This window comes from Micropterus salmoides, unplaced genomic scaffold (genome assembly GCF_014851395.1).
Source record: "Micropterus salmoides isolate LMB-PRFRI ecotype aquatic unplaced genomic scaffold, ASM1485139v1 Ms_hic_scaffold_5, whole genome shotgun sequence".
NCBI lineage: Eukaryota > Metazoa > Chordata > Actinopteri > Centrarchiformes > Centrarchidae > Micropterus > Micropterus salmoides.
In genome coordinates, this window is record NW_024044237.1 from 37,910,737 (window position 1) to 37,925,670 (window position 14,934).

Genomic DNA, 14,934 nt, shown 5'->3' on the forward strand with positions numbered 1-14,934 from the left:
AAAGCACAACATCCACCTACAGCATAACATCCACCCTACAGCATCACTCCCACCCTACAGCATCACCCACCCTAAAGCACAACATCCACCCTACAGCATAACATCCACCCTACAGCATCACTCCCACCCTACAGCATCACATCCACCCTACACATCACCCCCACCCTACAGCACAACATCCACCCTACAGCATCACCCACCCTACAGCACAACATCCACCCTACACAGCATCACCCCACCCTACAGCATCACATCCACCTACAGCACAACATCCACCCTACAGCATCACTCCCACCCTACAGCACAACATCCTCCCTACAGCATCACCCCACCCTACAGCACAACATCCACCCTACACAGCATCACCCCACCCTACAGCATCACATCCACCCTACAGCACAACATCCACCCTACAGCATCACTCCCACCCTACAGCACAACATCCACCTACACAGCATCACCCCACCCTACACCATCCCCTCCACCCTACAGTATCTACCCACTCCCTATAAAATGTGACCATGTGAGTCAGCTTCTGTATTTAAATGTACTCCTAAGACTCGAGCATTTTGTGGGTGTAGTTTTGGCTTGTTTTCCGTATGTAAAGTGTCTTTGGGTTGCATGAAAGATGCTTAAAATTGAATTCTTCTTCTTACCATAAATTTCACTGTGCCACTCTGTGGTGGGCACCATCGGACAAATGAACAGGGCTGATCCTGCAGGAGATCTGGATGTCTGTTAAAACACAGATGCATTTTATTTTGAGAGAAAACTATCCGGAGTGTTGAGCCACAGAGAATCAAGCCTGACCCTGATGGGTGGAAACTTTCCATCACATGAAGCCCAAGAACTGCATTGCATCATGGTCCTCACTGCGCTCCAGGTCCTGTGCTGTTACTGACCAGTTTCAAAATAAGGCTTTTGTTTTGAAAGGTGTGAGACTAATCCTTGAACCTTCGTCCCTGCAAGCTCTTGTAATAGTTCTCCTGTTCAGTCTGGTTACGAATCTCTCGATCCAACAGAACTAGCGCCGTCTTGCGTCTCATGGCCATCTCCCTGCGCTGAGTATCCGCTGACATCTCCACCTGGGGGTGAGGTGGGGGCAGGGCCAGGTCGGGGTCAATTGCGGCACGTGGCGAGGCGGATCGGTGCGGCCTGAAGCTGCTTCCGTGGGCGGCGGAGTCTCCCCGGTTCAAGCTGTTGAGGTCATAAGTGTCTCGCGGGTCGCCAGCGTTGGACGCCCCCGCCCACTCCCACGGGTTACCGTTGCCTGCGAGGGTCGGGACTTGAGGAGGGTGTGGGGCCTGTACGACAGGATGGTGAGGGGCGTGGGCATCCACCGTGATGATTCCCAACCCCTCCCGCTGCTGCTCGGAGGGTGTGCGATAGTGCGGAGAGTCAGTGGTGGAGGAGGTGCCGGAGCAGGTGGAGGTGGTCTCAGAGGTTTTCTCCCCCGAGGAGGAGGAGGGGAGGAGGCCCTGCTGCTTCGACATGGCGATGACCTGCATGAGTCGTGGCTGGTTGGTGGCACCGCGGGCTGACCCCTCTCCGCTCGTTTTCTCTCGGATGGCGAGCCACTTGGCCCGGGTCAGGGCACTCTTTGGGGACACCGGCGGGGGTCCTGCTTCAGGGATCTGGGGTGGTCTGGGAGTTGCCACAGCTTTAGCGCCCCCAGGAGGTGGTGTGGGGTTGCGACTAGAGGCTGCCCTCCCAGACTGCACTGTGGGCTGGTAGATGGGGACCTGAGACCCCCCCTCATCTGTCCCCACAGAGCCCAACTCAGAGCCCCCCTCAGAGCCGTCCTCACGGTCCACCTCGTCCCGGACGTTCAGGCCTCTCATCTCTATGGACTTCTGCTTCCACTCTGACACCAGCTGCTGCGAACGCATCGGGTCCATGGGAACCTGCACAGCCTTCAGACGCCGCTGCACCGGCTGCACCGGCTGCACGAGATCCTCCGGTCCTGGGTTTGCCCCCAGCACCCCGTTAACATTCATGCTAGCTCTCGGCAGTGTGTTACTGAAGGTCAGCATGGTCTCCTTCCCCATAGGGCTGCGAGGAGCCAGCAGCTCCACGTCCACGCTGGCCCTCTTCAGGCTCCCCATTGAGTCCTTCTCCCTCTGCATGGGCCCCAGGCTCTCCAGCCGGTCAATGGGGGCCGGATTTGCTGCTATCTCATCGTTACTCTCTGAGGCGGAGGCGGGGCCCTTGTGGTAGACGGACTCATGTCCCCGCTCTGTCAGTGCTCGCAGAGGGTCCTCCTTAGGGGGCAAGGGAGGCGGGACTGAAGAGATGTCATCAGAGGACTTGAAGTTGGCAACGGCATGAAAAGCCTGAAGAAGAAGAAAAATCATCTTTAAATGTTGAAACCCTAAACTGATGAAACGGTTTCCCCTTGTCTGCTAATGAGTTTGGTTTCCTCTCAGACCCTGAAAGTTTTGGGTTTTTTTAGGGGGCGGGGTTACTCAGTTTGTTTTCCACCGCTGCTGAACAGCTGACGCTCCCACGTGCACTGACCACTTTCTGTAAATGACATGCAGTGTACATGAGTGCACCGGGTCTATTGTGATGTGGGCTGTATGTACACAAAGGCTGAGGGAGTAAGCATTTCACTGTAAACCTGACTTCACTCTGCAGGACTGAAACACACGTACAAAGTTAGTTAGTGAGAAAAATGATTCAAACAGCAGGTCTGTTTGTTACCATGAGGAGTTTCAGATCTCACCAGATAAGCAGCGATGAAGGCTCCGATGAGGAAGCCCACGTACACGTCGATGGGATGGCTGCGATGCTGCGTGATCTGGGTCAGACCCGTCAGCGCCGCTGCGATGGCGAAGGCAAAAACCAAGACGGGTTTCAGCAGCTTGGTGCTGTCGGAGATGGTCGAGTTAAAATACATCTGAAAGAGATCGTCAACAGCCGCAGGTTAGCTTCCCTCAAATAACTCTACTGATAATACAGTGAACAAATATTCACACAAACAACTGTATTATATTCTGTTAAAGAGATTCAAGACATAATTACATTTTAAAATAAACTTTCTAATCTCACATCCTGCAAAATAATCAAACAAAGTTCATTTCCTGGATAAAAACGTTTCAACTTTTCAGTCTTTATTTCAAAACACGCAGGGTGATTTTCACGGAAACAACAGGAAGTGACATCATGGTCGTGTTTAATGTTAAAAACCGCCGCACATCTTCTCTTCATAGCAAATGATTATTTATGATAAATCAGGAAGTTAGCCGAGCCGTTAGCAGTTAGCATTTGGACAGCTGCTGACATCATCACGTGGTTTCTGTTTTGTGTTTATGATGAGTTACGAGCTTTTATTCAGTTAGACATGTTTAAACACTGAGATGAATAGTTTTAACCAACACGTCCAGACTTTATGACTCCTCATCCTTTATATTCTTCTTCTTCTGTCTGGATTTTCACCACACTACTCCTCCTCGATCGGGATCGAGTGTGAATGTGTTCAGTCAGTTTAACCCGACACTCCTCTTAAACATCTTTAACTTGCTGTTACTCCACAGTTTTCTCTTCAAACATTATTTTACATCAAATGTAAGAGAATTTGTTTTTTGAATCAATCTGACTTTTGATACAGAGAGCCTCTGAGTAACATCAGTGCTGACACCTGCTGCCCTGACTTGAAGAAACTAGTACCACAAAACGCACCACACCTGGGAAACGCACCATACCTGGGAAATGCACCACACCTGGGAAATGCACCACACCTGGGAAATGCACCATACATGGGAAACACAGAACGTAGGAAATGCACCATACCTGGGAAACACACCACACCCGGGAAACGCACCATATCTGGGAAACACACCACATCTGGAATATGCACCACACCTGGGAAATGCACCATACATGGGAAACGCACAGAACGTAGGAAATGCACCACACCTGGGAAACACACCACATCAGGAATATGCACCACACCTGGGAAATGCACCACACCCGGGAAACAAACCACACCCGGGAAACACACCATATCTGGGAAACGCACCACACCCGGGAAACGCGCCACACCCGGGAAATGCACCACAACTGGGAAACACACCACATCTGGAATATGCACCACACCTGGGAAATGCACCACACATCATACCTGTGAAACGCACCACAGCCGGGAAACACACCATATCTAGGAAATGCACCACACCTGGGAAATGCACCACATCTGGAATATGCAACACACCTGGGAAATGCACCATACCTGGGAAACGCACCACACCCGGGAAATGCACCACACCCGGGAAACACACCACATCTGGAATATGCACCACACCTGGGAAATGCACCACACCTGGAATATGCACCACACCTGGGAAATGCACCACATCTGGAATATGCACCACACCTGGGAAATGCACAGAACGTAGGAAATGCACCACACCTGGGAAATGCACGACATCTGGAATATGCACCATACATGGGAAACGCACCACATCTGGAATATGCAACACACCTGGGAAACGCACCATACCTGGGAAACGCACCACACCCGGGAAATGCACCACACCCGGGAAACACACCACATCTGGAATATGCACCACACCCGGGAAATGCACCTCACCTGGAATATGCACCACACCTGGGAAATGCACGACATCTGGAATATGCACCATACATGGGAAACGCACCACATCTGGAATATGCAACACACCTGGGAAACGCACCATACCTGGGAAACGCACCACACCCGGGAAATGCACCACACCCGGGAAACACACCACATCTGGAATATGCACCACACCCGGGAAATGCACCTCACCTGGAATATGCACCACACCTGGGAAACACACCACATCTGGAATATGCACCACACCTGGGAAATGCACCACACCCGGGAAACAAACCACACCCGGGAAACACACCATATCTGGGAAACGCACCACATCTGGAATATGCACCACACCTGGGAAATGCACCACACATCATACCTGGGAAACGCACCACAGCCGGGAAACAAACCACACCCGGGAAACACACCATATCTGGGAAACGCACCACACCCGGGAAACGCGCCACACCCGGGAAATGCACCACAACTGGGAAACACACCACATCTGGAATATGCACCACACCTGGGAAATGCACCACACATCATACCTGGGAAACGCACCACAGCCGGGAAACACACCATATCTAGGAAATGCACCACACCTGGGAAATGCACCACATCTGGGAAACGCACCACACCCGGGAAATGCACCACACCCGGGAAACACACCACATCTGGAATATGCACCACACCTGGGAAATGCACCACATCTGGAATATGCACCACACCCGGGAAATGCACAGAACGTAGGAAATGCACCACACCTGGGAAATGCACGACATCTGGAATATGCACCATACATGGGAAACGCACCACATCTGGAATATGCACCATACATGGGAAACGCACCACATCTGGAATATGCACCACACCCGGGAAACGCACCATATCTGGGAAACGCACCACACCCGGGAAATGCACCACACCCGGGAAACGCACCACATCTGGAATATGCACCACACCCGGGAAATGCACCACACCTGGAATATGCACCACACCTGGGAAATGCACCACATCTGGAATATGCACCACACCTGGGAAATGCACCACACCCGGGAAACACACCACATCTGGAATATGCACCACACCCGGGAAATGCACCACACCTGGAATATGCACCACATCTGGAATATGCACCACATCTGGAATATGCACCATACATGGGAAACGCACAGAATGTAGGAAATACACCACACCTGGGAAATGCACCACATCTGGAATATGCAACACACCTGGGAAACGCACCATACCTGGGAAACGCACCACACCCGGGAAATGCACCACACCCGGGAAACACACCACATCTGGAATATGCACCACACCCGGGAAACACACCACATCTGAAATATGCACCACACCCGGGAAATGCACCACACCTGGAATATGCACCACACCTGGGAAACGCACCACATCTGGAATATGCACCACATCTGAAATATGCACCACACCCAGGAAATGCACCACATCTGGAATATGCACCACATCTGGGAAACGCACCATACATGGGAAACGCACAGAACGTAGGAAATGCACCACACCTGGAATATGCACCATACATGGGAAACGCACAGAACGTAGGAAATGCACCACACCTGGGAAATGCACCACATCTGGAATATGCAACACACCTGGGAAACGCACCATACCTGGGAAACGCACCACATCCGGGAAATGCACCACACCCGGGAAACACACCACATCTGGAATATGCACCACACCTGGGAAATGCACCACACCTGGAATATGCACCACACCTGGGAAATGCACCACATCTGGAATATGCACCACACCTGGGAAATGCACCATACATGGGAAATGCACCACATCTGGAATATGCACCACACCTGGGAAATGCACCACACACCGGAAACACACCACAACTGGAATATGCACCACACCCGGGAAATGCACCACACCTGGAATATGCACCACACCTGGGAAATGCACCATACATGGGAAACGCACAGAACGTAGGAAATGCACCACACCCAGGAAACACACCACATCTGGAATATGCACCACACCCGGGAAATTCACCACACCTGGAATATGCACCACACCTGGGAAATGCACCACACCTGGAATATGCACCACATCTGGAATATGCACCACATAACCGGGAAATGTACCATACATGGGAAACGTACAGAACGTAGGAAATGCACCACACCTGGAATATGCACCACACCTGGGAAACGCACCACATAAGGAATATGCACCACACCTGGGAAATGCACCACATAAGGAATATGCACCACACCTGGGACACGCACAGAACGTAGGAAATGCACCACACCTGGAATATGCACCACATCTGGGAAACGCACCACATCTGGAATATGCACCACACCCGGGAAACACACCACATCTGGAATATGCACCACACCTGGGAAACGCACCACACCCGGGAAATGCATCACACCTGGGAAATGCACCACATCTGGAATATGCACCACACCTGGGAAATGCACCATACATGGGAAACACACCACACCTCCGCAGCACAGTTGTAGTTATTTAATTTAATTATTCTGCCGTGTTGGATTTAGAAACATGAGGGAACAACAGAACCTGCAGGTCAATCTCTGTCAAAGTGAAATCTAAATTAAAGTTTGTTTAAACAAAGATGATCTATGAAAAATAATTTGATGTTTTCTTACAGAAACATAAACAGCAGCGAAGGCAGACAGAGTTGCATGCTGGGAAGGGAATGTTTTCCTGTTGGGAGAGAAGAAAGACACATTTTAATCCAATATCACATTAAACATCAGTCGTTACAAACCGCGCCGTCCAACAGAAATACAACAGATAACTCACCTGGCAGCCATGATGGCGTGCTGGTCATGTCCCGAGCAGATGTCTTTAGTGATGTAGGCGTTTCTGTCGCAGGAGACTCCGGCAAGAGTGTAGTTAGGTTTACAGACGGTGAGGAAGAACGGGGCGTGGTAACCTGTCGACAGCTGGATGATGTCAGTGACCAGAGCCGTCGCACACAGACCAAACACATGCACACCTGCAGGAGAGAAAGACAGGTGGTGGGGTGGTGCTGCAGGTGTAGGTGGTGTTGCAGTAGGTGGTGTTGCAGATGCAGGTGTAGGTGGTGTTGCAGGTGCAGGTGCAGGGTGTAGGTTGTGTTGCAGGTGCAGGTGTAGGTGGTGTTGCAGGTGCAGGTGCAGGGTGTAGGTGGTGTTGCAGGTGCAGGAGTGGGTGGTGCTGCAGGGTGTAGGCGGTCGCGTACCCACAAAGCGGACCGTCCTCCTCAGGAAGGAGTTGAAGTTGCAGCCTCCTGCGTTGATGCTTCCTTCGGGTCTGCGGAGCTTCAGTCTGGACTGCAGGCAGTAGACGAGACCTTCAACCAGCATGATCTGATGCACAAAACAAACGCACCCTTAGAACCTGACGGGGGTTCTGTTTAGACCCTCACAGCTCCTGGTTCAGGAAGGATGGAGGTCTTTATGTGTGGATGGATGGTTCAACTGTTTTGTCCTCGAGCATCAGGACAGTAACAAACACTCAGCAGCTTCAGTTACTGATGACTGAATCAGTTCGAACCTGATTCTGTTCAGTTTTATCAAAGTCAGTCAGGAGGGAGGTGATTTCACTAGTCTTTCTGTTTCTGACTGACACTGGATCGTAAAGGTGCCATCCAGACCACTCAGTCGGTCTGGGATCAGGTCTGCTATCTGTCCCCAGAGTCCAGATCAAACCTGGAGAATCAGTTTTTATGTTTCGTATATCTGGAACAAACTGCCAGAAACCTGCAGCTCTGCTAAATAAAATCTAAAAAACTAAAATCTTTAAAGGTGCTGGGAGGCCTCAGCGTGGCCTCAGGGTCAGCCCGCTTTTAGAAGGGAGGGGTCAGGTCAGGGGAATGAACGCGAGTCTACGCGGCGCCCTCTGAAGGGATGCAAGCACGTACCGAGGCAGCGGGTCCGGCAAACGCCAGGCTCAGCAGCATCAGCAGCGGGATCAGCTCGTCTCCTCCGTCCACGTACGGCATGCTGAGCTCCCTGTCGCGGCAGCGGAACCCCACCTGGGCCGGCTGGACCACGTCGGTCAGCTCCAGGAAGTACAGAGACACCATAGAAGAAGCCACGATGGCAGCTGCACACACAACACACAGACGTTACGTTTCACCACGTCAGCGACCGCTGTTCTATCAGTACTCTGTTAGTGACTTTTCACAATGCATTGTGGGATACTTTTAGTGCAGTATATAGAGTATAAAGGTGTTTTTCACAGGTGAGGCTTTAGTGGGCTGACTGCAGCGGCGCGGTGCAGCAGTAAGGTCCTGTGTACGGCAGGACCGGCCCCGCTCTACGGTCTCACCTCCACAAAGTAGAAACATGGCAGCAGAGTCAGACTGTCCTTTGGAGGTTTCTTCTTCATCTTCTCAGAGTTCATCATCATCCTGACCAACCTGCACACACACACGTGATCAGGTCAGTGTCTGTCAGTGATTGTGCGTAACTAGCAGCTGACGAAGAGCCTCTGGATCTGCGTCTGTCTCTGATACGAACATGTGACATCTGATGGTTAATCAGTCTGATGGACGAATTCTTTGTGTTTCCACCTTCCTGGCAGCTGGATGCTGATTGGTTGGGCGTGGATCAGATGTGTCAGTGTGTGTTATGTTATATAAGTGAGTGTTTCTATCAGCTGCAGGATTCTCTTCATCATGTCTTGTTTCCACCTGGACAGAAACAGGTATGAACACAACATAAGACAGGCTGCACAACAGAAGGTGTGGGGGGGGCATCCAGTCCTGCAGGAGATCCATCAGCAGCTGCAGTCACGTGGGAAGACACCTGAAAATCAACCACAAACACACCTCAGCTCCTGCTGCCAATTAAGATCCGACCAATCACAGACCAGAACGGTAACGTTTTAGCGACAGGCTGAGACAGACAGACAGACAGTCGGACAGACCAGCGGACCATCAGACAGACAGACTCCAGTCCCCCTCTCGCGCGCTGCGGCCCGGCTCCGTGTGGACCGGATATACCGGGTCCGCTCCCTGTTTCATTGTCTGTCGGTTCTGGTGCGGCTTCAGCTGATCTGCTGAATTAATGAGTCAGAGGACGCAGCTCTGCGGAACACGCACGCTCACGCGCACAGTAGAAACACAGTAGAATAGAAAGCAGTCGGTCTCACCTCAGACCATCGATCCGCTTTGATTCCTGTCACGTTTGATCCTCCAGCAGCAGCAGAACCGGACCCGCTAACGGTGCCGTTACACCGGACACACCTGCCTGGTTGTCCCGGGTTACAGCGGCTAGGTATTAGTACCGGTTCTGGTTCCGTGAGTCCCGATTTAGGCTCCGTTCTCCCTGAAATAACGCAGATCTGCGACCGTTTTCTGTTTTCTGACGGAGCTCTGCTGCTGCACGGCGGGTGTGTGTGTTATAATGTGTGTGTGTGTGTGTGTGTGTGTGCGCGCGCGCGTGTGTGCGTGACAGAGAGAGACGCTGGTGAAACAGGAGGTGTTAAAGCCCGTTCCTGTCCGTGTGTATGGCAGGTGATCAGTGCCTCCTGTTTCCTTGATAATTTAGCAGAACAGGTCTGTTTGTCTAAAAACACAATCAGCTGGTCTAAATCTTTATTAACAAACAAATATCTGGTCTGAATGTGAAGCAGACGGGTTAGTTGACATGTCAGGTTAAACACCAGGCAGCTGCACGTTAACCCAGCGCGAGGGCAGCTCGGGATCAGTATAGGAAGGGCAGTTCATCGCACCCAGGGTGGGCACTAAACCAGATCAGAACAAAAACAAAGAGAGAAAAGCACCAAGGCAAATATAATTATCTCTAACTACACCTTCCAGCATCAGGTAGCTGGGTTTCCCCAACTACCAGCACGCGAGCTCCAAAAAGCTCCACAAACACAGGTGTAGCGTTTATTGTACATAACAGCATACATGTACCTGTAACGGCAGTCCACCACGCCGCCTCTCTGGCAGCGGCTCCTCTGGTCCAGCCTTACCAACTGCCCCGCAGCGTCAGTTCTACCCTGCTACACCCACGCCCCCGGCACCCGGTCAGTGTCCCAGGCCTGCTCCAACCCATACAGGTTGGAACGAACACCGGCTGTAGTCCAGGTCAAGCTACAAAGCAAAGGCAGAAGATGAGTTGATCCCACTTTCTGCCCTCCATCCAGCCTAGCTCGAGCTCCAAGTACCCAAACCGCCAGCCTGAAGATCCTGTCCATCACGCTCAGGCGGCCCCTTTCCCTACTACTCAGGCTCTCGGCCCACTGGGCCCACAGATCTGCAACTTATTCCGAATGAGTTGAGGCTTTGAGAAATAGGAAGGTGTAGGTTAGAGAGCCACACATGTTTGGTTTTATGCCGCCTCACGGAGAACTGACGGTTCTGAATGTAGACCAGTTCACCAACCGGTGGTCCTGTGTTCCTCCTTCGAGCTTCAGCTGCCTGAGAGAAAGTACAGCCTGGACTCCTCCCGACCCGTTCATGCTCCTCCTCCTGGAAATCATCCATATCCTGCCCCAGCCGGATATCTAGCAGAACCACAGGGGTTCTCCTGAACATGAAGTGTGGGCAGTAGCAAGCGCTCTGATGTTCCATGGTGTTAGAGGCAAACCCACCTCCTCCTCTGCTCAGGGTGAGCAGAAGATCAAGAGGCGTTATTAAATAATAATAAACTCTTTTTTAAAGAGGTTGTATTCTGCTCATTTCAAGGTTCCTCATCTTATTTAGAGTTTGTACCAGAGCAGGTTTCCATGGTTATATTTTTGTCATCCTGCACATTGCTGCAGCTCCTCTTTTCAGCCTGTGTTGAAGGCTTCGTTTTAGCTATGGAGTGATACATCTTGTCTCTAAATGATCTTTGTTGGGAGTTGCACATGCTCAGTTCCTAGTTAAGGGCTACTAGCCAATCAGAAGCAGAGAAGGGCGGGTCGGCGAGAAGCCGGTAAACGGCTCGGGTTCAGCCGTACGTGTTGCCGACCGGCTCGGCAACACGGACTGGAGCGAGAGTTTCAGAGCGGTGAGTTATTAATCTGTATCCATAAAGTTTTAACTGAGCTCTGTCTCTACATCACAGGAACAACTTTCTGTCCACTGACTGCCTGGAGGGTAGCTAGTGTTTGGAAGGGAGAGGAGAGCTGTGTGCTGCAGCTCGCTGTTTCTGAGGGCGTGTCGGAGTCGCCGCTCGGCGAGCGTTATGAGGCGCGTTTAGCTTTCATCCCTGTGACGTCACAGGGATGAAAGGGAAGAGGCTGGACTACAAACGAGCTGTTTTGTTTAGTTTTTTTTGTTTTTTTAGGAACTCAGAATTATTATTTATTTTTAATTCAATTCAGTTTTATTTATAGCACCAAATCACAACAGTTATCTCACAGCGCTTTTCATAAAAGAGCAGGTCTAGACCGAACTCTGTGATGATATTTTATCTTCTTTTTTTTAAATTGCAGATCATATTTGTTACAACTTGCTGGAAAAAGAAATTGAACTTGTAATACAAAAATCATTTAGTCACAGTTCACGTTTCCATAAAGAAAAACAAACAAAAAACCACATAGTCTCAAACTATAAATATCAGTTAATTTAATTATAAAGTTAAATTAGATAAATGTTGCAAACATTTTGATGCTGATTTAGCATCTAATATACAGACTATATAATTTATAAAGTCAAGTTTAAAAACATTGACAAGAGGTTTGTTTGTCATTCATTTTGATTTATGAATAAAAAAATTCCAAGCAAAAGTAATAAATTGACTACATATTGTACAGATGAGTTTGAATCAGAAAAATAAAAGGAGATGTCAAAATTAGATAAGTGTATGTTTGAGCCAAAGTGTCCATTAATAAAACATTGATTATCATTAAACAGAGAAGAGCTATAGAATAAATTTCTGTTTCCAGAGAGCAGAAGCTGCATTTTTCATCTACAGTAGGGATGAATTTCTAAATAATCTCGTTAGATTGATTTTGCACATAAAAGGTTTTTAATTACTTTGTTGTTGACTTTTCTGTCTAGAAAAGATTGCTGGAGAAAAATACATTAATTTAATCCAGATCCTTCTCATCTCTAAGTGGGGTGATGATCCCATGGGGTATAGTTCTGCTTACAACATCAGATTCTTTTCTTGGAGGATGGAAGTTAAATTTATGAGTGAAGTCGTCATAAGTTAAAATTTGATTTGAGTTATTTAATAATTGGGACACCAGCAGAATGTCATTTTTAAACCAGTATAAAGAGAGTCTCGTTTCTAAGTAAGATGTTCATGTTGATCCAGATAAAAATATTATTTGTGAGGGGAGAAATTGTGTTTGTACAAAAGTGACCAACAAGAGAGCCTGTTTATGGAAGTTAGACCGTTTGACTGGCGTTTGGGCCCTGAAGCAGGTTTTTCAGAGATAAAGTTTAGAACAATGTTCCACAAACTGATTTTTCAAAAATCTTTTAATCCAGTTGATTTTTAATATCTCCTTGAAAAGTGAGAATTTGGGTTGTGTCGTCAGCCAGCTGTGAGATTTTTATTTCTCTTTCATTTGTAATTCCTTTGAATGAACTCTCTAGAAGAGGCGAGTTAGGCGAATTTTCACAAACGAGCTGTTTTCAGTTCAGAGCAGAGATGGGAACTCTCTTTGGGCTTTTTCACTTTGCAAACCTGTTACAGCACAGAAAAGGTTTATAACTCAGTAAAGGCCAAAATAGACAGGGAGGGGGAGTGAGGATCAAAACGCTCGCTCTGCCTGTTACTTTGGGCGCGATATGGCAGCGTTCAACTCTTTGTCATCCTGTAAAACCACTGGACCCTGGTCAGAGCCAGGACCCCATATAGCTGGATCCAGTACTTCATTAGGGACTTGGCAACTGTTACCGCTTGCGGGTCTCGGGTTGGTACAGAAACTGTACAGCCCAAAGGCCAACAAACCCCCCGTAGCTGCTCCCAGCCTTTGCTGGGAAACTCTCATGCCTTACAAAAGGCTTCGACATCCTTAAACATTCGACTTGAATGTTCTTTCAACTCCTCGGGGTCCCAATGCGTCGCAGCAGGCAGCAAAAGCCGTTTTCCTTCTGGTCCCACAGCTCCAGATGCAGCACTCAGTCCTGCTCCTCCGTTCCCTGCCAGGCTTCACACGCCTCAGCCAGCGCGTCCTCACAGACGACATTACTGGATCGACCCGCTAAAGACTCGGCCAGGAAGCGGGGTGTCCCAGATTTATGCTCCTCCAGGTGCATTTTAGGACGGAGACGAGGAGACGAGGAGGCACCAAGTGGAGAAATGAGAAGAGTCGCTGCTGTGAAGCTCACTGAACCAAACACCTTTAAAAGCTTCTGTCCTAAACGCTTTATCGCCTCGGCTCCAAGCCCCCCCCCCAGGTCAAAACAACACAAAGCAACAGAGCTTTTAGTTTTATTACAAAGTAAAATACAAAACAAACTTTATTTACAGGCAGAAAAGATTTTCGTGTGCGTGATGTGTTCAGGTGTCGGTGTGTTCGTGTGCGTGATGTGTTCAGGTGTCGGTGTGCGTGATGTGTTCAGGTGTCGGTGTGTTCGTGTGCGTGATGTGTTCAGGTGTCGGTGTGTTCGTGTGCGTGATGTGTTCAGGTGTCGGTGTGTTCGTGTGCGTGATGTGTTCAGGTGACGGTGTGCGTGATGTGTTCAGGTGACGGTGTGCGTGATGTGTTCAGGTGTCTGTGTGCGTGATGTGTTCAGGTGTCTGTGTGCGTGATGTGTTCAGGTGTCGGTGTGCGTGATGTGTTCAGGTGTCGGTGTGCGTGATGTGTTCAGGTGTCAGTGTGCGTGATGTGTTCAGGTGTCGGTGTGCGTGATGTGTTCAGGTGTCGGTGTGTTCAGGTGTCGGTGTGCGTGATGTGTTCAGGTGTCGGTGTGTCGGTGTGCGTGATGTGTTCAGGTGACGGTGTGCGTGATGTGTTCAGGTGACGGTGTGCGTGATGTGTTCAGGTGTCGGTGTGCGTGATGTGTTCAGGTGTCGGTGTGCGTGATGTGTTCAGGTGTCGGTGTGTTCAGGTGTCTGTGTGCGTGATGTGTTCAGGTGTCGGTGTGTTCAGGTGTCGGTGTGTTCAGGTGTCGGTGTGCGTGATGTGTTCAGGTGTCGGTGTGTTCAGGTGTCGGTGTGTTCAGGTGTCGGTGTGTTCAGGTGTCAGTGTGCGTGATGTGTTCAGGTGTCGGTGTGCATGATGTGTTCAGGTGTCTGTGTGCGTGATGTGTTCAGGTGTCTGTGTGCGTGATGTGTTCAGGTGTCGGTGTGCGTGATGTGTTCAGGTGTCAGTGTGCGTGATGTGTTCAGGTGTCGGTGTGTCGGTGTGCGTGATGTGTTCAGGTGTCGGTGTGCGTGATGTGTTCAGGTGTCGGTGTGTTC

The 14,934-nt window shown here is 49.9% G+C and overlaps 1 pseudogene; it reads right to left on the minus strand.

The window, feature by feature from the left end:
• Nucleotides 1-485: 485 nt before the first annotated feature.
• Nucleotides 486-8,998, minus strand: LOC119888216 (annotated as a pseudogene).
• Nucleotides 8,999-14,934: the final 5,936 nt, after the last annotated feature.